Here is a 26,856-nt window from a genome sequence, read left to right as displayed (position 1 = left end):
AGCACCTGAGTATTTCTGGCAGGTTTTAAAACCTGTGTTTACTTCAGCGAGTGGTTTTTGTCCTTCAGTCACAAGCACCAAAAAGATGTGGCTTCCCGTCTTGCTCGCCTCTTGTGCAGTCTGCCGGTGTTGTCCCTGTCTTGTCCAGCAGAAGCTGAGGGTCAGTTATTCCACCCTCGTGGTTGTATGTGGGGAACAGTAGCTGTGCTGGAGGCAGTGCAAGGATGTGGGACATCAGTGCCCTGCAGAGCTGTAGCTGGCTCTTCACGGTGTCCAGCAAATGCTGGGTGGGAGAGACTACAGGTCTCCCTGTGGCAGACCCTTGAGCTGTTGATATGTCTAAGAAAGACAGTTTGAACAAAATCCATAGCTTGTGTAGATTGGTATTGCATCCTTAACACAGGCACAGAATGTTATCGTTTCTTGTTTTGAACAAGCTATACTGTAATGTCAGTCCATTTTGTTACTGTTCTCTGCTATTGGTGCCAGCAGAGCTGAGAAATTAGGTAAAGCAAAAGGTATGTTCTAGCCCACTTGTCCCCAGAGTGTATATTTTATGTGGCTGCATACCTATGCTCCTTCATGGATTTGGCTCTGGTCTTTTCTGACCTTCTCCTTTTGACTAGACCTGTTTCTTTTTCTTGTATGTTGTTTGTCTTTTCCTAAGCCTTATTCTTTCTTCTTTGCCTCACTTTTACCACGCTCCTAGGTGCATTTCCCTCTGCAGCCACTCTTCATATCTTAGCAATCTGTCCATTTTCTCTTTTTGCCCAAATGGACTTGCATTACTATCCTGTCTTTCACTTGACTCCGCGTTGTCACCAGCCGCCCATGCACCTCTCAGGTCTCTCTGGCTCCCCAACCAAATTTTTTTTGCCTATGCTTATCCATCATTTTCCCCGTATATCTCTCAGTCCCAGTTTTCCCCCTCTTTTCCTTCCTCTTCTCTCATTTTCTTACTCTTGTTCCTCTTTTCACAGGATTATGCCTTTGCCATTTCAGAAGGCAGTAAAAAGCATCTCTGACATAAAGCTTTTTCCTAGGTCATGTCAACTCCCTGCTTCAAAGAGTAGAGATACTTGAGCTTCTCAAAGAAAAAGGATGCCAAGACCTTCTAACTTGGGCAATGAAAAGTACTTTGGCTTTATTTTCAGATACATGTGCATCATTTTAATGGAGATACCCAAAATCATATTTAGTGTGAGGCTGCATTTTTTAACCATTGAAACTGGCTCTGAGCAAGGGGAATTGCCCAACAGCTGTGAGAAGCGGCTCTGCTGCCAGCTTCATCTCTGGTATTCATCATCAGGAAATGCCATTACAGTCTTCCAGTTCCTTTTTCTCAACATGGTGACAAATATGTAGTCTTGGGAAGATTTAATAACGATGCCACAAATTTTACAAGGCTCCCGGTAGAGTCAGTTGTCCAAGGAGAAGCAGATGCATGAGCAGTGAATTGCTGCCTGCGTTGCTGGCTTGTGAGAGTTAGTTGAGGAGTGAGGCCCCCACTTTGGAGCTGGACATTGTTTGGGAGTCCCTTGATGGTAGGACTGTGTGTGTGTATATATATATCTCCTAATCATCCGTGCTCCAAGGCTAGTTCTACATATGTAAATCAAAAAAATAAAAGACACCTCACCAATTGCAGGAGCCTGTATCACTGTAGCCTTTATGTTTTATAGAAGGGTCAGACTGGGAAGCTGACACCCAGAAGACGGTTGGCGATGCTGCAGAAAATTTACAACTGTAGAAATAGCTTTTTGGATTTTAATGGGTAAACTCAGAGAGCAGTTCTGACAGGCTTATATTGTACAAGATCTGTCTGTTGTGTTGTACTTTTCCCCAGATAGTAAAAGGAAGACATGATCCCCAGTGACTTAATAAGAATAATTCTTTCATGCTGGGGGAAAAAAGTGAAAGGAAAAATGAGCTACATAAGATTTGTCTGTGACATTTAAAGACTAAATCTGAGTTTGTCTGAGTAATTTATCTTTGGATATTTGCAGGAGGGCGAGAAGGAGAATATGAATGAGTGTATCTCAGTTATGTCTGAGCTTCCTGATAGATGAAGAGAATATTTTGGTGACTCCATCTGGCTAGAAGGTCTATCTGTGTGATCTCTTATCTGGCAGATGGTGGATAACACTAGGAGGAGTCCTTTGATTATCAAAGCATGGGAATTACTTCAGTGCAGTATCACCCTGAGACATGATCTTCTTTCAGAGTGACAGGTGATGTTTCTAGGATGTTAGAGCTGATTTACCCCTGCTGCACTGAATGTGTGTACGCCAGATTTTCTTCAGCGATATTAAAGCTATCCACTTTCTGTACCTGTTGCTGGTGAGGAAAGGAAAATAGAGAGTATCCATGTAGAGAATATAGCAAGTACAAAGGAACCGAAGGAAAAGTATGTGTTTATCAACGTCGTTAATATTTGTTTTACAGTCTGCTTGGATTCTTGGAGTTTTTATGAACTACTTTTTGAAACATGTAAAGTATGATTAAGCTGACATTAGTTGAAGTCTTTTCTGAATGTAGAGGTTCTTTTTCGAAGAGTGTAGCAGTTTTTATTTCCCACTACTGTTGGCTTTGTGCTTGCACGTGTTTGCAGTATCCCATTGAGCAACCTCACGCTTCTGTAAAGACTTCTCTTTGCAACATGCAATGCTGCAGGTGAACCTGCCAGCACTCCTGCATGCAGGCATTCCTTTAATTTCTAAGAATAAGATTCAGCTTGTTCTTATGAGTATGAGAAGTAGTGGAGCCAACGTCAGCCTTCTGTGAATTGCCTGTCACCTTGGCATGTGACTTGCACGTAATTGTCAGAAAGCAGCTACACGTGTCAGTCCTTGCTCAGAGGTAGAACAGGAAAGGACTGCTGCCGTGGGAGTCGTGGTTCAGCGGGGTTTCCTCTGGGGCCTGGGGAAATGTGGGCTGGGGAAGACAGTCTGTATCTTTTTCTGCACCGGAGTACGTTCTGGTCCATAGGAGGAGAGTCCACATGGCACTTTTGGGGGATGGCTGTGTTTCCAGCAAGCAAGGTTGGAGCACTGTGTTTTTCAGCCTGTGCTTGTTTCTCATCTGCTTTTCCTCACAGTTGCACATCACATAGAGTCACTTGAAATAAGTTTGTTTTCATCAGCTGTTTGCTGGTGAAGGGGCTGGAAGGAATGTGCTATGAGGAGCAATAGAGGATTCTGGGTTAATCTAGTCTGGAGAAAAGAAGGCTGAGGGGTGACCTCATTGTTCTCTACAGCTTCCTGAGGAGGGGATGTGGAGAGAGAGGTGCTGGTCTCTGCTCCCTGGTATCCAGTTCCAGGACATGTGGGAATGGTTAACAGCTGCAACTGTCAGGGAAGGTTCAGACTTGACATTAGCATTGGCATTTCTTTACTGAGAGGGTGGTCAAATGCTGCAAACAGGCTTCCTAGAGAGGTGGTTGATGCCCCAAGCCTGTCAGTGTGTAAGAGGTATTTGGACATTACCTTTAGTAATATGCTTTAACTTTTGGGCAGCAATTGGACTAGGTTCCTTCCAACTAAAATAGTCTGTTCTACTCTAATGTTTTAGAGTCTGGACACTGGCTATACCGTGGAATTCACCTGTGCTAATGGTACATAGCAGACTATGAGGTTAAAAGCCATGCCTGTGAGAGCATATGTGCCTCAGTCACCACTCCCCTTGTGCTGGAGGAAAAAGTCTTGTGAGGGGACCTTTTCCTACATGCAGATGGTATTTCCTGACTTACCCAAGCTAGTCGTTGCAGATCAGGATAGAAAGTTAGTGGTCTGCATCACACCTCCATCCAAAGTCATAAAGATGTGTAGAGGTCATCTTTGTTGGTAGGAAATACTCATGTAGGGTATCTCACTGTTTATCCAGATGGGTCATATTATGTATGAACTTGCCTCTTTTACCACATAGCTATTATAGCCTCATCTGTGACATTAACTTATGTTTGTACAAGCAGTCAGTGCTTTGTTCCTCAGAAACATGAGGCAGATGAAGAACAGTCAGGTTTTGGGGGTGAGATGAAGAATTACCTTCTGTGGAGTTTCATTGCATAATTCACAGATACATCTTGTTATCTGCCCGATCACTGCCTGTTTCATGTCACCTCTTGCTCAATTTTGGTTTTCAACATGAAATTCTTAGTCATAGCTCATATCCTATCTTCAGGAAGTGCCATTATAGTAATCTTACTGTTGTCTTTTGGTGCTTAATACAGAGAGGACACTGTAAACATTTGAGGTTCCAAATATCAAACCTCAAGATCCTGTTAGGGCAGCAGTTGAGTTACTCTACAAGCTTTGATTAAAATGAATGTGTTTACTGCTTCTTAAATATTTCCTTTGTTTTACAGTAATATTTATAAAACTTTTCCTGCCTTAACTAACTTTTGTAAATCTCCTTATCTGTTAATACTCTAACATGGCTGTGTGTAATTGATATTTAATGGAGTTTTGATCTTCAGTGTGATTCCTTTGGCACTCTTTCTGACTTTTTTTCTCTTTGCTATTCACATTGGCCACCTGAGACACTTTCTAATTATTTTTTTTTTGGCATCACATTCATTTTGATTTTGTAGTTGATAGCATTATTATTTTATCAAATAACCTGATAAATTGTTACAGCAAGACTACTGCAGCAGCAGCCAAAGCACTGATGCTTTCTAATGGCGCACTTTACCTCTGCTCTATTATCACTGCCCATTTCATTATTTGCAAGTTGATTACAGCTGCGTTTCTCAGGGGCTATGAAATATTCAACAGCGAGGACCAGCCTGGGGAGAATTGCAGTTTTTGCAGCCAAACCAAAGGCAAAGAAGAACCAAAAACTTCTCGTGTTTAAAACTGATGGGGAAATTTCTTCTGTGCTTTCCCACAGTGCTGACTTAGAGGTGCATGGTAATTAAAAAGTGCCGCTTTACTTATGCTTTTCATTGGAGGGGGAGAAGAATAGGAATAAATATACAACTACTGCATTTCTGCCATACTTGCCTGGCTACAGTGAAGAAGGAAAGAAATGTTGGTACAATTGGCAGCCTCTGTGTCAGTGCGAGGCAGTTGGCGTTCTGGGTGGAGTTGGGAAAAAAGCTCTCTGTTAAGGGCAAAAATTAACACTACCAGTTATGTTCTCACACTTTGTCTCTCTGGAGGACTAGCCAGCAATGATTGACTGAAATGTGCAATATTTTACCAAGTAGGAAACAGATAAGATTTTTATAAACAGGATACTTCATCATTAAAGTAAAGAAACAATTGCTTTGACCTTGACACTGAATAAGTAAGGCCAGCATTGTGATAATTGAGAATGTAACTAAGCAACAGTTCTCCGGGAGCTTGCACTGCTTTATTTTTAGTAGACTGCACCAGTAAGGGCAGCGGGGGGGACTGAATGAGCAAAGCAACTGGTTAATACTTAGAAAAAAGAAATAATTTCTTTGTGCAAAAAGTTTGAATTGTAATATACCCTTATACCAACTTTAATTTGAGTTTATGTCAAAAGAAGGTAATTGAATCAGTATATGCTTCTGTGGTCTGAACAAGAAGATAGTCTGACAGTATCTCTAATTTCTTAAGCTCCTTTAGAGACTCGAGGCTCTTCTGAAAATTAATGATGTAGAAGAAATGGCATATTCCTTCAGAAATATTCTGGTTTATATCTGTTTCTGCTTATTTTGGTGGTAATTAGGTTTTCTAATCTTACTGGTTAGTACTGTACAACCTAATTTATTTGAAAAGTTGGACAGTAGTTTAAATTAATTCGGAAAGTCCTTTAAATAAGTTCTTGCAAACACTTGCTGTAGACGTACTCTAACTTTGGTTTAGAGACTAGTCTTACAATACTGTAGCAAGCCAGTTCGCTACAAACGGCGTAAGACCTTTTCAATCTGAAATAAACATCCATTGAAAGGAAGGTGCTCTCTTCTAGCTAAATCAATTTACAAACCAAGTTAGTTTAATTTTTCACTTAGGCAATGGAACGAAAATCAGTCTGAGATGTTCAACATTTTTATTACGTAGGCATTGAAGGATTGATTGCAACCATATGGCAAGTCCGTTATCCTATAACTACAAGTATGTGTTGCAAGGCTGGTGCTAAGGGAAAGTTGGCAACTTTTCTACCTCTCTCTGTTCCTGGTAAATTTCTTATCGCTGACTTGGGTGTTCTTTAGATGCCGAACCAATGCAATTTCTAAGAAACAATGAGTTTCTGCTTATAAAACCCAAGCAGTTGCAGAAATCTCTCTGAAGATACTGTGACTGCATCTGTATAAACCATCCTAACTTTACATATAAAGAGCCTTTAATTCTGATTTGGTCTGTGAAATCCATATTATTGGCAACGTTACATAGGTGAGAGCATTAAAATGTCCTAATTCTAAGCCTAACTTCTTTACCAGATTTTTGAAAGTCAGAAGATAGTAAACAGACAAAAATAATAAAAAGGAGTTTAAAAACTGTATTAGTTATTCTCTGGTATTTTAAATACAGGAAGAAAACCTTTTTCTGAAGTACTTTTCCCTGGGTATGATTTTAAATTTGAACAAACAAGAGATGATGTATATTGTCTGTCATATTCTTATAGTGTGGCATAACTGAATTCAGAATTGTGAAGTTGTTATTTTTCTTGCCTAGGAGAAAACGCTTGTCAATACTGTATATCACTTGAACATCAAGCTTTACAGAGGCTCCAAGGTAATTATTTATGCAACTGCTTTTTGTTTCCTGTGGTGGTCGGCTTGGATTGAGTTCAGTTTTGTGAAGACCCTGTAATTTATGAAGATGCCAGCGCTGAGTAATTCAACTGGGTAGCAGCAATGTTACAAGAAGCTTTTTCAGAAGCTGTTGCTTACAGCTTCATGATCCATGAGGTGCCATGTGAGATGCCAGTGTGCATGTATAAAATAATGATGTGATACGTTTTGAAAATGGAGCTGTTGTTTTCATGTCTTAAAAAGCAGCAGTGCCAGTCCCAGCTGAAAGGTAAAATCAATGAGCTGGGTATGGGTTTGTATATGGCCATTCAGAAAGCCTTTCCTTACTCCTTAGCACCTCAGCCTTCTAGCTGGTTGTCTTCCAGGAGCTGTGCGGGAGGCACCGGGTGCTCTGCGGTGCTGGCACAGCCTTTCCTGCCCCAGGTTTTGGGTGGTGGATCTGCTTTGGTCAAGCAGAGCGATGACTGTCTCCTCAGACATTACCATCTTTGATCACTCTTCCAGGTTCTTAAAAGCTGTTTCTGTTGTAATTGCTGTAGATGGCACAGATCTATACATTGCATTGGCTTGTTTCAAAGCCTGATTTGAAAGCATAGCTAATAGCGTAGCGTAGCTAGATAACAAAATAGACAACTGGGGGTTCATATTTCATGTTCCAGTTACAAAGCTATCCCACCAAGGAGCGTGCAGAACAGAATACCGTGGCTAGGAAGTTAGTCTGGGTATGCAACCTTGAAAGCATATCTGGTGCCTTTCCATGGAGACCAGTGAGATCCAGTCTTCAATGACCCAGACTGGTGTTGCTTGCATTCGTTACTGGAGGTCTGATGAGATTTGAGCAACATCATATTTATACTGGGTTGCCACTTTAATAATTAACATCTCCCAACATCTGGCAGATGGTGAATTTTCAAACAATGCAGTTATTTTGTATTCCACGTGTCCTGGCCCTTGCTGGGTGGCTGTTTCTCATAAATGATGATATGGTACCGGGCTGGATTTGGTTGTATGTAACGCACACAATTTGTGGCTGGATTGAGAAATACTGGGAAGATTTCAAGTCCTTTTCTTAATGCAGTGATAGCCTTTAAACTCTCCAGGGTATCAGTGTTTGTTACTGCATACTAAGCATGTGGTCTCTGCTTAGGGCATATTGTTAAGACCACAAGCAGAAAACTTTCAGGGTAACCACATTGCATTGACTGACCTGGTGCATGTTCCTGGCTTTTCCTGAAGTTGCTTTGCTGAGACAAGCTCACTGGTTTAACTTTAAAGAAGCAGAGTGCACACCTCTGGTAGCATACTTGGTTACCACAACTTGTCTGACCAGGTGCCTCCTGAACCACAGTGACTGGTTGTATGAGTTTGTGTGGGTGTGCTTCGAGTCCCTCTCTCAGTCTTTTTTTCTTATCTGTACACAGTACAGAGATGCTTTGATCCCAAATCCAGAGCTCATGAGAAACGCATAAATATGTTTCTATTAATCATATGTCAGTCATTGCTTCTTGGTAGCATTTGGATTTAAAATGAACATACAAATCCATGAGCTCGCCCCATGGAGATGGTTTACCTTAGAGATAAAATTAGTGTAAAATTAATTTAATACCACTCATGCTTCTGGAGTCTTACCTTGTGGAAGCCAGAGGATTGTGATAGTTGTTTTCAAATGTGACTAAGATGATGCGTTTTAGTTTTGAACTCTCATTCTCTGTAAAAGATACTCAGATCTAGAAATGAAACATCTCTGAAAGGTAAGGATTTTTTCTGTCTCTTTTCTGTTGAATAGCTTATCATTTTGGAAATTCTGTTTGCAATAAAAATGTGTTGATTATTCTAAAGGACCTGGATAACCTGAAATCTTGCACAGGAAATCAGAAATTGTGAACAGATTATCACACTGTGTAATTCTCTGTCAATGTTAGACAGTGGCACAGTACTATATGAGCACAGCTGTGGGTCCAATGAATTATCTTTCCAGTTCAAAAAAGCTGGCAGTCTCAGAGCTGAAAACACAAGACTGTTTTATTGGGGCTCTAGGGTCTTTTAAAAATCTGGATGCACATCTCTGATCCCCTTTATAGTACAGCCCAGAAACAGCTGTTTGGCTGAAAGGTGAAGACAGGATCCTTTCAACCAGCTGTGTTGGTGGAGAAATAGTATGAAACTTTAGTGTGGGATTTTTGACTGTGTAAAAAACCAAACAACCCCTCCATGGGTCACTTGGCAGGTATGGTTTAGAGAGTGACCAAAGGAAGTACCTTCAGATGGAGGTAGGGAAGGCAAGTGTGACCAGTGATAAAAGAGATGTGTGGACTGAGGATTTTTTTGAGCCAGTTAGGCTGCCAAGGGTCTCTCAGCTTGGAACCACATCTCCAGGTGCTACATGCGCAGATGAGTCTGGATATTTCCTCCCCCAAGGTTGGTATGGCTCTGCCATGTTGAGGTTGAGAGGTTACAGCCTGTTTCAGCTTTAGGAAACATAATTATTCATTTTAATAGCATAAGAAGTATAAAAGAGTACAAGTCAAGTGGTTGTTGGTCAAGTGGTCCTGTCATCCAAGGGTTTGGCAGAAATATGTATTGTGTGGTCATTTTATTAGAAGTGGAGGAACAGTGGTTTCCTGTGAATAGATATTGTGGGGTGAGAGATGTCTGAGAGGTGAAGAGCAGGGCAGGGCTCTTTTGAGTAGGTCTCTCTGTAGCTGGACAGCTGAGGTGTCTACAGGCCACCCCTGCAAACCTACATCTTGCATAAGTTGCACAGGCCTGGTTTGATGTGCATGATGGCCATTGCTGGGCTTTGCAGTGGTCTGCCACGTTCCGTGTCTCTGTTCTGGGTTGTGTGGCCTGGCGCTGGCATGGCAGAGGCACGAGGGATGGACTTGAAGGAAAGGGTGCGAGCTGGTGATCAGGTGCCTAAAGGAGAGGGCTTACTGACATCTGGGCTCTCACCAAGGCTGGAGGAGCACCATCAGGAGCCCAGCCATGCTGGGGCCATGCCAGCTGCTGGAAAGGCAGTAAGAAGGGATGAAGATATGCTTCTCCCAGAGTGGTTTCTATGCATGGGATGTGTGGTTTGGTGCTTGAAATTTATGGTTTGCCTCTGTTGGAAGTAATTCAGGAATAACTGCTTTTGCTTGTGGTTTCCATCCTGTTTCCCTAATAACATTCACATGCAAACAGTCCACTGCCGCGCCCAGGGGTTGGGGTTTGCATATATTCAGCATAAATAAAAAGCGGTACAAGCTTCAGCCTGAGCCTTCTCCCTTTTGCTTGTGTGGGTTTTGGGGGTTTTTGAGGGGAGTGATTTATTTGTTTGTGGGGGATTTTTTGTTGGATGGTTTGGGTTTTTTTGTGTTTGTTTGGTTGATTTTCCCATCAAGCCTCCTCGTCTTTAGCATTTTCCTTTCTTTGAGTTGGTAAAAGTGTTTTCTGTCTGTGGCAATGGTAGCGATGTTGGCTAGGGTGGACCTCAAGACATCTCTTATCTCCACCGCCGTCAGTGGCAGCTTCTGCACGTCTGCAGGTTTCCTTCCCCAGGGCATCAGGTTTTCCCTCTGCTTTCTGTAGACTGCCCTTCCAGATGGCCAACTCTCCTGCAGGAGGAAGCACCCCCAGGCAAGGGCACTCATTGCAGCTCCTCAGTCTGAAAGAGTCATAAATACATGAAGTTTGTTTGTGCTTTTCATTACAGTGGATTAACAGGAGGAGCTGCTGTGTCCACATGCTCCCAAGGGGAGGATCTGCACTAAAATGTCTGCATAACAGGATGGGGCAGGGGGTGAAAAAACCCTTTTGAGAGCAATGTCCCTGGGCTGGGTGTGGGTGACTTGGGGTCAGTGATCTCAGAGGTCATTCATGGGTCTGACTACAGCTTGCTGTCTTATCTTTAGCTCTTTGTTTTCTTCCTTCTTTGGTGTTTGCGTGACCATACTGCTGAGCCTGGGTGCTTGTGGCTGTTGTGAAAGCTGCTGGCAGTGACCACTGGCAGCTTGCTGCCATGCCAAAATAATCCAGCCACCTCCTTATGGGTCTCCAGTGTCAGGTTGAGGAGCAAGGAACACGGTGGGAGGAGGTGAGGATCTGTGAGACTATGGCCTCGCTGGCCCTCAGTAAGCTGGGCAGGGAGGCAAAGCACCATCGGCAGGGGCTGAGCGCTGCCGCCTGGCACAGCCCCAGCTTTCCTGTTGCTGGAGGACACGTAGGTGGAAGGAAGGAGGGAGGGAGGGAGGCGCAGGAGTCAAGCTTGTGCAGGTCCACCTTCAGTTAGATGTGGGAAAGCAAGTGAGCAGCAATTCCTACAATGGTGCTCACTCTATGGTGTGTTTAACATAACCCACAGAATGGTTGGTGTTGGAAGGGACCTCAAAAGATCATCTAGCCAAACCCACCTCCTAAAGCAGGTTCACCTAGAGCAGGTTGCACAGGAATGTGTCCGGGTGGGTTTTGAATGTCTCCACAGAAGGAGACTCCACAGCCTCTCTGGGCAGCCTGTTCTAGTGCTCTGACACCCTTAAAGTAAAGAAGTTTTTCCTCATATTCAGATGGAACCTCCTGCGCTTCAGTCTGTGTCTGTTGCCCCTCATCCTATTGTTGGGCACCACTGAAAAGAGCCTGGTCCCATCCTCTTGACACCCACCCTTGAGATATTTATAAACCATCCTTCTCGGACATAACGTAAAGGAATTAAAGAGCTGCCTTGCAACAGGAATTGTTTTATTTAGACCTGTCGTATAGAAGTGGAGGGATTCAAATATTCCTGTGGTGTATTTGCATCTGTGGGGCTACAGTGGTGGGTGTCTGGTCCACGAACTGCGCTGACTGCAAAAATAGGCTTAGATTGCAGGAATGGCTAAGGTTGTTACTGAGATGCACAAATGATTAAATTACACTGATTTTGTTTCACTTTCAATTCCAGGCCCTCTGGGAAAATGAAAAAAAAAAAAGGCAATTTTGGAAGAAGACATTTTTGAAATAAAAAATAAATCAGTTTTAATAACAGCTTAACTACACAGTTATGCACCAAAACTACTGCAAGAGGAGCAGATTAAAAAATCAGTTGCTACTGTATCTCTATAACATGAGTATTTGAAATTCGTAGACAATCACCAAATACTTTGCAATCAGAATATCTATTCATGTTTTAGGAGGATAATATTATTATTCTTCAAATAAGATACAGAGTGACATAGTGGTAGTGCTTTCTTAATAACCATCCATTAAGCTCAGTTTAGAAAGCATTGGTTTTGTTATTAAAATTACTCCACATATTTGAGACAGACTTCAGCTAACAACTGCCTAACACGTGCTAGACACATATTGATTTTTTTTGTCTTAGTCCAACGTTTCCCCTGGGCATCATATTATTTATTCATAAAGCAGAAATGATGTCTGACAGGCAGTTAGAAGGGTGTAGAGCTGTAGCCCTGAAACAATGTGAAAAGCTTTGCAAGGACCCCAAGAAATCAATGTGCTGATGCTAAAGAGCAGCCTTTTAATTCTGAGCACACATTCTTGCAATCATTCAGTGTGGAAAAGGGAATTTAAATAACAAATAGTTACTATGAAGACTGTAGGCCTAAATTTTCATTCATCTTTATTCCAATTATCCGAGCCAAGGTGGAAGGAGGAGCTGAAGGCAGCTGGCCAAGCCCAGGCACCTCTCCGCCTTAAAGCAGCCTTGCTGCTCTAGCCCTGATTTGCACATTTGTATGTAGATTTCTATGGGATATTTTTATCAATAAAGATTTGAAACTTGAACTTTGTTCAGAGAGCCAGATATTCCTAAAATGTGCATGATTCATACCAACTTACTCTAATTGAGTGTTAGACTGATGTCTATACAGCAGATTAAAATAATAAACAGCTCATACTTTTAGAATGCAAGTTGAAATATTTTGATAAGCTAGTCATTGTGATAGACTTGTTTGAAAAAAATAAGGCAAAAGGAGATTTGTTCTGGTTTTGTTCGTTCAAAATTAGATCACAGCATACTATCAAGCAGTATTTGCTGGTGGCAGATATATTTTATTTCCAAAAATGTCTATTGAAAAAAAATTGAACTTGTGGGTAATCTTAGGAAAATTTTTATCTGACCTTATTCTTCTCTCAGCCAAATAAATAACTTTAGTTATTAAGTATTGTATTTGAAATGAGATGGACATCTGAATATCTCGTCAAATCAGACCACTGTGGAATTTGTTTCTTGTTATTTAAAACACAAATAATGCAGTCAAAAAAATAATCATGTAATTAAATATTTCATCTTAATGTATAGACACAAGAGAGCTGAACTGAATTTGCTCTGGCGTTTCTTGACTTTCTAGTACTTGACTTTGAACCTGAATGTTCTTTGATATATAGGGCTGGGAATTTCAAAATTTGCTTTGCATATTTTAAGGGGGGATGGGAAATATAAGAAAATAATTAATTTCTACTCTATAGACATGAAAGCTTTCTCTTGGTTAATAAAAAGGTCATGTTATTTACAGTGAAACCAAGGCACACAGTAACCTCACAAAGCTACAAAGTTCATGCATATTCCTTAAATCGTTCTGCAGAACACCTTATAGCTGTTTTCCGCAGGGAAGTCTTTGACCTCTTCAGTCATTAAACATCACAATAAATGCAATTTTAAATCACTCAACTGGGACAGCATAATATGCGTCCATCCAGAAAAAGGAAGAGTGCCTGAAGCATGCACACATTTATATTTTTTCCCCAGGAAGTGGTATGGTTTTAAAAATAAGGGAAAAATGTGATACCTTGTTGGTATCTTCTAGGAAATCAAATGTATGAACTTTCACATTTAGTGTTCTGACATATGAAGATGATGGCATTGGCAAAGCACTGCAGTGTTTCCATCTGCCTTTCATGGATTTGAAAATCCAATTTCACTTGACTTGATCTGAAGAAAGGGTAGCAAAAATGACATTTTTCTGGGCTACTGTACATGTTGCAATGGGCACATTTTTTACAGTTGCTATCTGATGAGAATATGAAGTCATGAAAATACTTCTTTTCTAAAAAATGCATGCATTTTGATTTGCTCTTGCCAATTCTTTTGAATGCTGCTGTTAACTCTCAAGAGTTCCGATGTATTTACAAGTAGGTTTTAAATAACAAATATACTGCATAGAGTTAAGTGTGTCTGAATGTTTAGTGGGTTTAAATGTCACTTTTCCAAACTGTTAAACAACAGCTGTAATAATAATTCTTTTAATCTATTTAGAAAGCTGGTAGCCAGTCAGTTAATGGAGTTTGTTCATCCAAAGCTCAACTGCATCTCTCTGCCTCTCTGAACTCTATTTTCTTAATTTAGTTCTGTCATTACTGTTGTCAGGAACATAACTCTCTTGCTTTTGACAGCAGAATACCTACCCCTAGATAAAGCACTAAAACATGAATACAGGCATTTTCTGCTTCACCAACCTGGAGTGCTCTTCAGGACACTCAGACAGAGGATGACACCCAAGGTCTCCCACTTGTCAGGGGAGAGAAGCAGCTACTTTTAGGACATGGTTCATTTAACATAATTTGGAGGCTTATTTTATTGTATGGTAAGTTGCATCTTATAAGAGCCTTACAGGATGCTGTAGTCTGAAGGGATTGTAGGTACCCGGTTGTGGGGTGGAATTCAGCTTCAGGCTGATACAAGCATGTTGAGTTACTTCTGAGCATCTAGGTCCACATGTGAGCAAAGCATCTCCCTTCACGTCAGTGGAGATGTCCTTTGGGTGTCAATTCTTAATAGCTTTTAAAAGATGTAGTGAAGAGCAATAAGCAAAAAAAATGAAAGGTAAGCATATTTTTAAAAGGCATTTCATTGTTAAGGTTTATCTGAAGACAGTACTGCAAAAAGATTTTCCTTAATTTTGTGATGTTGTGTTCCTAAAATTGCTTTCTTCTCATGCTTTGTTGGAGCTTTTGATGAAAAGTGGTTGATTTGGAAACTACCGTTAAAAAGGTCGTGTATGGGAAGAAAACATCTGCCTTTTTCTATTTGTACCTTTTTTCCCCCTAAACAATAGTTTACCTAAGGTCAACATGTCTTGAGTGAACACCTTGCCCCATCAAACAAACATATTTTCAGAGGCTTAGTAAGAGGCTGGCAGATATTAGTCCATGTCATGGATCAGTTGAATAAAAGGCTGCACTGCTGTCAAGACTGTCATCTACTGAAAGGCAAATGTGTTTTAAGACCAAGGTTCATTACTGAGCTCAAATGGAACCCAGATGCCTTTGCTCTCTTAACTTTGTAAAATGGCTGAGCAAAGGAGATAACAGAAAAAAACATTATCTGAAATATTTCTAACAAAATTAAATAGCTAGTACATATGTGAATCAATTTATAAAAGACCAAATTAGTCGTTGAACACAGAAGTTTCCGGCTGTTGTGTACAGATATTTTAGGAGTCATTAGGAGATAGTAGTTCATGAAAACAACCAACTTAGCTAACAATGTCCTGGGATAAAAAAAAATCAACTGTGAAGGATATTGAATAAGTCATTCTTCTTCCTCCAGAGATGTCTGTGGGCCAAGAGGTGTTTAGGGGCCAGTCCTAGGGATGCCTGTGGTCGTGAAGCAATGCCACCCCTCAGTGCTCTGTCAGGCACGGTCCACATATAGCTTGTCTAGCTTTTACCTTGTTCAAACCTGCTGTAAAAATAAACCTGTTTTCTTGTGAGCATTTCTGTAATATTCATCTATCTCTCATAATAATGGTAGTGAGAAGCAGCCTGATTTACATCCAAAGCTCTTCCAGCCCATCCGTTCACACATCCCTCCAGTTCATCTGCGTATCTGCTTCATTGCTGACCTGCCATGTATCCAAAACAGCATCTGTGGGCTTTATTCACTGCTACTGCCGAGGTTAAGGATAAGCTGTGGGCAGACATCAACATACTTAACCTCATTTTCTCCTTTTAAATCCCTTCTTAAAATCTCCTCTGCCATAATCCCTGAAAAAAAAAATAAAATAAGTAGGTTAGTGATGTGTTACAGCCACTGCCTCCTGTGTTGACTGATGCTGTTTCTTTGTTTCCTCCTCCTTCCTTGTCAACCATCCCTATCTGCTTACTGACCTTTATTTTATGTTTAATTGTGACTCTCAGAGGCAAGAACCATCATTTTTGTTCTCTTAGAGCACAGCCTCCAGTGTGCCTGTATCCTGACCTGGGGTTCCTAGGTGCTACCATGGTGCAAGAAAGAGAAAATAGCTGTGATGGCTCAATGCTCCGCAGCTTTCATAGGCTTCTTCACAGCATCATGTGAGGAAAATGAATTATTGTATGGCAGTGGTGAAAAATGAAGGCATATGTCTTTAATAAGGAATGTTCTTAAAATATTACTATGAATTTTGAATATCTGAGCTGAAATACAGAGTGTCTTTTTTCTTAAGAGCCTGGGCAGGTGTGGGTGGCTTTGCACTTGCACCACAAAAGGTTCCTCCACACCAGCCACGTGTGTGGAGGATTTTTACACCAGTACTATTGAAATATAAATATTATAATAGATATAAATATTAAAGATTTTTTTGTTGTTTTATTGCTGTTACTACTCAGTTAGTTTTCTTACAATTTAAGTTAAACTTAAGTGTCTTTTATTGCTTCAATAAGAGTTATGCAAATTGGAGTAGGACATTTAGTGAACAAATGTTTATTGAGGGACAGTAGTCTTCCTGTAGGTTGCGTATGTCATGAAAGTACTCCAGTGTGCTGTTAAAAGCATTTGCTCCTTTTTATTGAAAAGTAGGACCTACACACAATACATGCCAGTATAAGGTGGGATAAAGTTTAGCTACCATTTGGGATAGGAATATTGTAATTGACATGGAATCTATTTTTTTTATATCTCTGTTGGCAAATCTCAGTGTTGGACTTTTATTATACACATTTTGATGGTGTTCCCTTCCTGAAATCATGCTAAATCTCAATGTATGGCTTTTTTTAGTGTATAGGAACATCATGATTTTAAATGTCACTGTCTGTGACACATTTGAGACAAGTAGTATGTACCAAGGTGAAACTAAACTGCCTTTTCAGTGGTGTAAATCCTCTTTGTGATATCTTTAGATGGGCTGTTGCTCTGTTTCAGTAAAGTAGGTTGAAGGTCCAGATACCCTGTGTCTTTGGTGTGGATAATGTCTCCATTTTCACGTGATAGACAAGAGGAATGTATCCATCACAAGTTGACTCAGTTGATGATGGTGACTTGGGGTTGCTGGCGTATGCTGTGAGAAAAATTAGTGAATAGGAGAAGCACATAAACATCATTTGCATGTCTTCTGTATTTGCGGGATGTTTGTCAGTATGTGCGTGTGTAATGCATTTCTAGTTGTTGCTTGAACAAACATAGTTGAGGCAACGCTACAACACTTTTTACTGGTGGGAAAGGGGTTATAGAGTGAAAATTTAAAATACCCAAAGCTCAGTCTCTAAAAATATATGATATAATACATTTCTTGCTTATTGAGGATTTTATACAATGGATCTGAAAATAGAGATAAAACAAAACCACAAAATCAGAAGTATTTAGGTCAAGCTTGTCCAAACTGAATTAAAATGTATTTGGAAGGGAGATCTATAAGATGCAACTAAGTTAGTTTGTTTTTGTTCCTTCAGAGAGTCTGACCTGGAAATCCATGTTCAGGGCAGAAGAGGAGTTCAGTACCTGTGGGACTCCAGCTGCAGGGTTCTCCTCCCTGCGGACACTGTCAGCAAAGCTGCCCATGACAATGGCACTTGCTGTAGTGTGGGCGCTGGGCTTCTCCCAGTCCTGCTCAGATCATCCCTTCAGGTCAAGCAACCATCCCACTGTAGCAACTTGGCTCAGTAGTGTCTTGACCAGCAATTATGTTCAGTACTGGGACTAAACTCTACTAAATTCTCTTCCAAGTATTTTATACATGGCATAACTTAACAGCTACTTGGAAATTTAGATTGACTATTGTTAATTAGTGAAATATCTACATATTAATTCTCTAGTTTTTCTCAATAAAATATTTAGAACTCTCTGCCTTGACACCACCAAGAATGGATTTGGGCTTCAGCTTTCAGCCTTACCTCTGGATGTTCTTATGGTCGCATATTAATAGACTATACCTTGTCTGAAGCTGTCAAGGTGTTTTGTGGCCATCCACTGAACAAAGAGAGCGGCAAACTTCTCATTGTATATAAACTTTATTCAGAGCCACCAATGGCCTTTTTTTTTTTCAGAGCTAGTGAAGCTGTAGTCTGAAACTCACTTCGAGGTAACTGAAAAATAAAATGAGAAGAATCAGTCCTATCAATATACTATATGCTGTTTCTATTTAGAGGCCTTTTCAGCATGTCTTTGCAAATGATTGCTGTAAAGCTTTTAATGTTCTTGCATTGCAAGTAGGTGAGCAACATTTTCAGTGCTTATTCATAGCATATAGTCTTGGCATATATTCCTGCAGTCCACATCAGGCAGAAATCCCCCTTGAATTAAATAGGCTTTTTGCCTGACACAGTCTCTCATTCTATCTAAATTATCAGTAACAGATTTAACTTTAAATAATTTTTTGCTCTGGGCACATTCCCTCATAATTGCCCTCCACTAGTAAATACTTCACTGTATCAGTGAAATACAGGAGCTTTTAATTCTTTAAACTCAGCAACCATCTTTTATTTCAGGAAAGAGAAGTTTGTTGGAAGAGAAGTTTGCTTTGGTTTTATGGTAATAGAGATCACTCTTAAAAACAAAACCTGAGTGTAGAAGTAGGAAATTGCCTTATGAAATTACTGCCTTATAATATGTGAAATATGAAGTTTTTCCTCACTGAACACCTCCTGCATTAGAGATTGGGCAGCCAGGTCTAGGAGGGTTGGTTCTTTTTTTTAATGCTTTCATTTTCCAGGTATGCATTAATATTGAGAAGAGGCTGATTCATGCTAGACTACATTTTTGGTATGGATTTAATTCCACCAGGAATCGGGGGAGTGCATGGCAGCTGGCACAACAGCGTTTTTAATCAAATAATAGGTTCCATCTGGTGGGGAGTCAACTGAGTTCTAAAGCAAACGTGACTTAATGTAGGTCTTCCTTATTTCTTCAATAAAACATGTTACCTTTGCATATTAAGCAAATATAAATGGAGGAAGGGAAGGGAAGGAAACCAAATTCGTACATTTTCTAGAAATAAAACTAATCATTATAACCTCATAAGGTGAATTAAACAAGGGAGAATAGGGAGTTTTGTGTTCTGCATGATAACTTATCTTGCACTCTTCTCACATATCATGAAAGGATTTCTGTTTTGCAGGTGTGCTTGTGTTTACAAGATTTCATTTTCTATACTCTGTCCTTGAATATTGCATTGGGTGCTCTTTAACTACCTACTACTGTCACCAGAAGTCACTGACACTTTTTTCAGACAGTCGCTTTTCAGTTATGTCTTTTTCTCTGCTCTTGCTAGAAGTTTAGAGATTTTGATAGGATTCAGATAACGAGGATCCTATTGATATGTATAGCTGAAACAATGTGATTGTGCTGCAAAGCCAAATGTAAGGGTACTGGAAAGGTCACTGCGTATTGAAAAATGTCAACAGGTGCTGCATTTTCAATTATTTTTCTTGTTAGTTTCTGTCCCATGATCTAAGCTCAGCATTTAGCCAGGACAAGCAACTCATTCATCACTTGATGCTTACCGAGGCTTAGTTCATGCTGTTGAAAGAAATGGTAAATGCTACAAAACAAACAGAACATTGGCTAAGGCTTTTTCTTCTCCTAGCTTTCTTCCCATCTGGAAGCTGGAAGTTGTATGCTGGCTAGTTGCTTTTCTGTAATTTTGCTGTTGGATGTTCCTGGCAGAACCAAGGTGAAGTCCAGCATCCCCTACGAGAATCAGCAGGGTCTTGGTGGGAGCAGATATCCTGCTGTCCTGTCTGCAGCCAAGAGGAATGAACCTTTGAGGAGCTGATAACTCCCATTCCATTAGCTGGAGCTGCAGAGATTTGATTTTTCATACAGTCCAGCCTGAAAATAAATGAAGTAGGAAAAAAGCATGTCTGATGTGAGGAGACCCTTTCTGAGCTGAGCGATCCCCATTCCCGCCCAGTCCCCCTGAGGTCACTTGTTTCAGTCGGGAACGGCTGCATGGTAGCAAGATGAAAGCCATTGGGAGCAGTCAGACCTCTTCATGACATCTGCTCAAAGTGTGCCTACAAGGTAAGTTTTCCCCTAAAAAAAATCATTTATTTTTTCTTTATATGTGTGTTCAGAACTTCATCCTCAGTAGAAGTCCTATGGAAGAATACTATAGAGCATTTTTCTGTAGATGGCTGCAATTAACATCAGTCTATTAATCCAGACTAGCAAGAGAGTATTGATTGCAGTGATTTTGCACTACCTTCTGACAAAAGGGAAAAGTGATGAGAGAAAAACAAAGCCAAATTGATCTCATAATTTCAGAAGCTGTCTTGAAAATAAAAATAAATATTCACATAGCTTCAATTTATTGCCTGTATTATTTCCATGATGTTTCTTTAGTTATTGTCCGCTTCTGACAGCATTACAGTATATATTAGAGACCTTTTGTGTTAGATTTGGTTTTGCTAGGTCAGTCGCCTTTTTCCTCATGTAACTTATTGATGCCATAAGTAAGTTTAAAATGGTTTTGAATGTCGAAAATGCACAGAAAAAGAAAAAGGTAGTCTGAGATATGGAAAATACTAATAGGACTTTGAAAGAGATGCTTAGGTAAGCTTTTATATTGAATGTTATTAAGAGTTTATATTAAGCTTCTGTTATGCATTGGTAGTTCAGGAGTGGCACTGGAAGCGTGATTGTTTGTGTCAAATTTATTTTGGTGCCAAATGCTAGATTTGAAACTTTTTTTTTTTTTTTTTTTTTTATACAGAAGCAAAACTGCGTCTTTTGGAAGCATTAATCAAGCAATATGGAGAAAAATTCATCCCAAAGCAGTGAAGTGTATTTTGGCCAGGCACTTTGCTGTAGCACCAAGATCCCAGCCTCAGATCTCACATGTGACACGTCCTGAACTAATGCTGTCAAATACAGTCAGCAGCTTTTGGTCAGAGACACGTAGCTCCTGCTTTCTCCTGCTCTGTCTATTCATCTTGGAATTTTAACCCACGTCTGAGAAATATTTCAAACATCAGCTTTCTTAGGAAGTGACTTATTGGTGCAAAACGTTTTAGTCACCTTCTAAATTTGATACATTTAGAGCCAGCTTTGGTAATTTAAACTAACCTGGGTGAACAGTGGATGTGTTCTCATTTTCAGAAGGACCCTATCAGTTAACAGGCTTTATGTTCTCTAAGGTGTCTGTGCTGATGCACATCAAAGAGTTGAGGTTGTGATGCCCAAGTTAAAGATTTGGGTTTGTCTACAGCCTTATTGACTGGAATGGCAGTACACTGGTTTTTATTTGGATGCATTGAGTTTCATGTACCACCTATAGAGATTTAACCAACAATCTGTTGGTTTTAATGAAGTTGTGTCAGATTTGCAGGATTCATTTCAATGAAAACTGATAAATGAAAGGTAACATATGACATATTGGTCATTTAGTTTAAGAAAACAGCTATTTCAGAACTAATTAGTCTATTTATGAAATAATCTAGTAAATATTTAATGATTTGTTTGATTCTTATAAACAAATACTTGTGCTTGTAGATGCTAATTACATGAACAGAGCCCTTCACTTTGCATGGGCAGAGTTATATTTGTGTTGAAGTGTTTGTTGTATTCGTGCCAAAAAACAACCAGAAAACCTCATTAAGATCTGATCCTTCAGATGTGCATGTGCTTAACTTGACTGCTCAAGCAATGTTGCTTTGGCACTGCTGATTTCAATACTTTGATCATGAAATAACTCATGTAAGGCGGGGGAAGGATTAATACAGTGGTAGCGTTGATCTGTATAAACAGTCATTGCATTGATGAGTACAAGTTGCACCCTTCCCTGGAGGCAGAAAACTATGTTTCTGCTGAGTTGATGAGTAAAATGAAGTAGCTCACCGAAGGTACTTATTATCTTGTGATCCATTTTGCTCTTGCTATCTTAACACCAACTCAGATTTCAGAGTGATTGTTTCTGCATTTTCCTGCCCACGATTTCTCTGGGTGCTGCTCTCCAGTGTTCAGGCTCTTCCTCTTGTTCCCCAAATGTTGTTAACTGCAACACCTTCGGCTCAGTTCCCTGAGCTAAGCTAGGGATAGCACAAAGACACTTATGAAGGTAAACAAGAATATTACTTGAGTGTCTCTACAAATAACAGAAGATAATTTGTTTGCCCAGTGGAAGAGGATTGTGTACTATCTAGCAAGGAAGGAAAAGTATTTTTCCTCCAGGCTTTACTAACTAGAGAAAAATGACTGCATCCTAAAGCTGAGTGGAGCCCCTGAACCTCGCATGTTAGATACCAGCAAATCCTCAACTGAGGTTTTAAGAATAGAAAACAAGAACCCTGGGATCTAGCAGGGGGTGGACTAAGGCAAAATTAAGAGAGAAGTATAGGAATAAAAATGAAAAGCCATGAAAAGCCATATAAAATTCATGAAGGGGGTAGGGGAAGGAGATCACCAAGATGATGACAAGGGTGGATTTCTGTGATTGTTGCTCCTGAAGGATGCCTGGCAAACATTCCCACCTGACAGCATCTCATTTGCATTTCTGCCAGTCCAAGATCTCATTCATAATTATAACAAGGCATTTGAATTTCTTCTGCACTACTCCTGTGTGGAGTTCTTCCTGCATTGGTGTGCATGCTTATTTTCTCAAAGGAGAAAAAAATTTGCAGAATGCCCAAATATTCTAAAAAGAAAAGCCAGATGTTTATTTAAGCTGGTTCTCAATATGCAGAAAGTTGCCTCCAAAAGAAAATGGTAATGTTTGGCTTTAGGCTTTCCGGGGAACACAAATAAACTGTTGTTTATTTTTAGTCTTTGAAGATTTTTTAGGTGTTTTTATTCCTTCCTTGTTCTTTTAAGCCTTTTTGTCCTACTTATCTAGCATCTCACATAACTTTGATATTTATCTTTGCAATAGGGTAATTTACATGAAGATATGCAGGGTTTTGAAAATGTTTTCTTTACCAGTAGACAGAATAAGAAGTTAAAAATCATCCGTTTTCCATTCGATATCTGTTTTGCAGTGCATGTTGGAAGAGGCATATGCTGCCACGTGTGTGATGAGGCTAATTCTGTCTTTGCCTTAATGGAGTTGTTCACACTGAGCTTCCATTCTGATGAATTAAATGAGAAATTATGAGTTTTGGTTCACAGTGGGCTCTTAGGAGATGGCTTTGTTATAGCACTGACTTCGTGCTCAGAGCTCTGTGAAACTCCCCCAGCCTGCTGCTGCCGCGGGGCTCTGTTTCTTGAGGGTCATCCGATGGAAGCTGTGGGTGATTGAAGGCTTCAGGAGGCTCCAGCAACGTCTTCGCCTACAGCCTTGCTGTGAAATTAAAATCGAGTCTTGGTAAAGCAACAAAAACTCACACAGGTCAGACTCTACCAGTCTACCCAAAGTTTTGGTTTCTGAGGCTCCTGGTGGTCATCCCAGAACCTTTGTGCATCAGAGACTCATGGAAACAGAGTAGCTACAAAGGTGGATTTTTGAGTGGGTAATTTCATCCTCGACTCCACAGCATTTACAAATTGCCTAAGTCAGGGATATTGCTGAGGGTGGGCTGTGGCCAGCCACATGGTCATTTTGGCTACCTGCATCTGTGCCTTGGTGAATGGCATTGAAGGATTTCTTTTTAATGGGCATGTTAAACATGGGACAAATTTAATTTTAGTATTGTCATTTAAAGTAATTTCTGATACAAATTATTTGCTGGCAAATGAGATGTTAGGTCTACCATAATTTGGGGCTCATCCAAGTTTCTGTTCCTCTAAATGCGACTGATCCAAGTGCACAGTGCTCTTCAGTATTTTAATGTAGACAGGTCATTCTGACCACGATGAGTGCAATAGCTAAACCCCTACACATTAGGAACAAAATGTGTCTGCCATCACCTCCTTTAAAAACACTGAAACCCCAGTGTGGTTGGCTGTTACTTTCATCCACTGCAAGGAGAAACTGTTTTAAACAAACCCATATTGCAGAGTTCCCCATGGGCGTTTTTAGTGCAGAATATAGTCTTACTATTGAATATCTGAAAATATCACCAAAAATTGATTTAAAGGAATAATGAAAAATTGATAAAAACTCTAACTTGGTATCATAGAATAGAAACTAAAGCTTAGAATAAAACCCTTATAATGAGGCATATAATATTTTATACATCAATCACAGTGTAAAATATTCTGACAAAATTTCCCAATTCAGGTAGTTTGCTGTATGCTGGTACATTCACAAACATTCTCATCCTAGCTTTACTAAGGTGAGGACAGTAAAATTCTTTTAGAACCTGAATGTGTTGTGCATGTGTAGTAGAAACATCTATCATGAGGTTACATTGCATTTAGACTCATGATGACCTGTCTTTCTTTTTACTTTGACTTGTAGTTATTGAAGTCCCCAAAGACAACACAGGCAGAATGCCTAGAAGTGCTCTTAAATGCTTGACAACAAGGCTCTGACAGTGTTCTGCACACACTTTAAGCGTACTACCAATTGAAGGATAATACTGTACGCAGTATATAGGGCTTATGGAAGAAGTAGATGGGGATTTTGCAGCGTATGATGGATAGTCTTTGATATAACTGTTTCAAAAATCAGATTAGAGTGTATATAACTTGAAACTTTCTTTTAGTTGTGCTGTAAATTTTATGGCAAGGTTTTGTTCAAATGAGCTCTTGTGGTCTGCAAGGAAGAAAGTCAGCATGCACCTTATCATTTTTCTATATCCTTGGTAGGGATGCAATTAAATTCAGTCTAGAAAGGTCACAGTGTGGGGTATACATTAACCTCACACTAACCCTGTATATGATACTGCCACTGAGAATGAGTTAATAAAGATACCAGTTGGAGCTATATGTTTGTTCTCTTTTTTCGAATGTATCTGCATACACACACACACACACTTCTAGTTAACTGTTTGTGTGTAATACCAGTAGTTATCTAGAATATTTGCAGTGCTGCTAATTAGGTTGTGGGCTAGTGTACAATGGAATATACAGCAGAGTTCCACAGCTGGTGGCCAAAACCACTTCAGCTCATTTGTTGAAGTTAATATTAATACAGGAATATGTCAATGAGGCAAGGCTTTGTTTCATTTCTAAACTCTGCAGCTGCAAAAACTGAGTTTAATTCCAAAGTGCGGTGGAGTTTTTGATTGCCATTTGCATTATACACATTCGTTCCAGATGAGAGAAATTAAATTTCTCATTGAGAATTGGACAAGTACTTTGGTGATGAAGAGAATCTTGACCTTTTTAACCTTTTAAATTAAGTTATGGGGAGGTATTTGATTTTGAGTTTGATTCGGGAGGCCTCTTGAAAGAGGAACCACATGTTCCCTGTATTAGCTATTTAAAAAAAAACCACACGACATGCAACACAATAACAGTCCAGTGTGACATTAAGAAGAGCGATACAGTTTCAGGGACAAGTTAGAGAAACAATATCCAGCACTTCTTTTCCAGAGACTGGCAGTGAGAGGGCATCAAATTTTACTTATAAACAATTTCTGCTGCTCTCTGGAAAGACATCTGTTGTTATATGAGATTGCAGAGTTTCCAATTAATATATTGAACAATGAGGCATAGGAATGAGAAATACAAAATTTATACTTCAAATTATGACATAGAGTCAGGGAAAGTGGATTTGGGCAAATAACAGCATGTTAGGCCAATCTCTAGAGTATGTAATATTTTAGAGCAAATTTTGAACAAGATAATAAAGTCAGGGAACCAAATGGGAAATGGGATAAAAAATAAAAAAAATTTAATAAATATTTGTGCCAAAGGTAGCTCTTTCACCTTCTTAATTTCTGCTGTTGAAGAAAGGCAATAGATGTAAACTATCTCAATTTTGATAAAGAATTTGAATATGGTACCTGCATGGTAATTTGTCTGTATGGTAAGAAAAGAAGGAGATTTGTGGAAGAAATGTCAAATAGGTAGAGAAGTGAATAAAGAGGAGATTGCAACATTAGTCTTGAAACAGGAGTGTTGAGCGAAAGGGAAGCTGCAAATTAAGTTCTTCAAAGGAGGTGAAATGTTTAATATCTTGTTATCATTGTCACAAATAAGCAGTAGTACGCGTATTAATTTACAGATGACTCGAAGGTTAGAGCCACTAACATTTCAGGAGAGGATCATAACATCATACAAGAAGGATTAGGTTTTCTTCCAAGTTGGAGGAATAGATACGGCATGAAATGCAATTGTGCAAAGTGCAAGGTCATGCTTTAAGGGAATAATCATCTTAATTTAGTCTGTTAGCTGGCAACTCATCAGCTAAAAAACAGGAAAAAATACTTACAGCTGTGTTAGGTCATCTAGGACCAGGATCCTACATCTATGACCTGTTGTAAAGCAACAGGACTATCCAATCTAGCATTAAGCTACCAGTATGATGCTGCTGTAAATAAGAGAAATGCATGCCAAGAGGATAGTGGGTGAGGTATTTCTAGCAGGGAAACTATTAACAACATATTTTGAATTGTTGAAGAAGCACAGTGAGAACAGTGTGTACCATTCACGTTACACAAAGATGAATTTAACCTGGAGCAGGCTGACAGAACAGTCGGGGGACACAATAAATTATGTGTTGTACCAGAAGGCCCTGTAAAAACCTCGGCTTGTTCAGAGAATAAAGCAGAGACTGAGATACTCCTTTCTTCAGGAGGAGAGTAAACAGCAGGGAGTGAAAAGAGCTAAATTTTAGGTTAAATGACAGAGTGGGCCATTGGGGAAGTAAACGGGCCGTAGGTGGAGTGAGGCCAGGCAATAGAAGACAGTCCCCAGTTATCTCAGTTACCTCTGATGTTCGTGAACAGATTATTCCTGGTATCTGTATCCTGTTCCCAGATTATTCCAGCAGAGGTAAAAATAAGAAGCAGCTCTAGGATGGAGTTTCTTCAGTTGATGTAAGGGACTCAGTGGTTTTCTTGCAGTCCTGCGCTCATGTATTTATTTAAGGTGTTTCTCTTGAGGAATGGGATGTACACGTGCCTCGCTGTGTGAGTGTTTT

The 26,856-nt window shown here is 39.9% G+C and overlaps 1 protein-coding gene across 9 annotated transcripts in view; it reads left to right on the top strand.

Annotated features, from left to right (window-relative positions):
* PAG1 (phosphoprotein membrane anchor with glycosphingolipid microdomains 1) overlaps window positions 1-26,856 on the top strand; it is a 113,157-nt gene that overhangs the window by 19,212 nt on the left and 67,089 nt on the right. For 3 of the 9 annotated variants that reach the window (XM_021281616.2, XM_065053871.1, XM_021281605.2), the window contains exon 2: window positions 6,642-6,701. The exons of 3 other annotated variants lie outside the window; for them this stretch is intronic. The gene's annotated coding sequence lies outside the window, so the exon portion shown is untranslated. Of the gene's footprint in view, window positions 1-6,641; window positions 6,702-8,516 lie in introns of those variants that run through there. 3 more of the 9 variants (XM_065053870.1, XM_021281612.2, XM_065053869.1) reach the window with 2 other exon arrangements.

Source organism: Columba livia, chromosome 2 (assembly GCF_036013475.1).
Source record: "Columba livia isolate bColLiv1 breed racing homer chromosome 2, bColLiv1.pat.W.v2, whole genome shotgun sequence".
In the NCBI taxonomy this organism is placed as follows: Eukaryota; Metazoa; Chordata; class Aves; order Columbiformes; family Columbidae; genus Columba; species Columba livia.
Note: the sequence above shows the minus strand (reverse complement) of the source record. Positions and strands in the feature narration are given on the sequence as shown.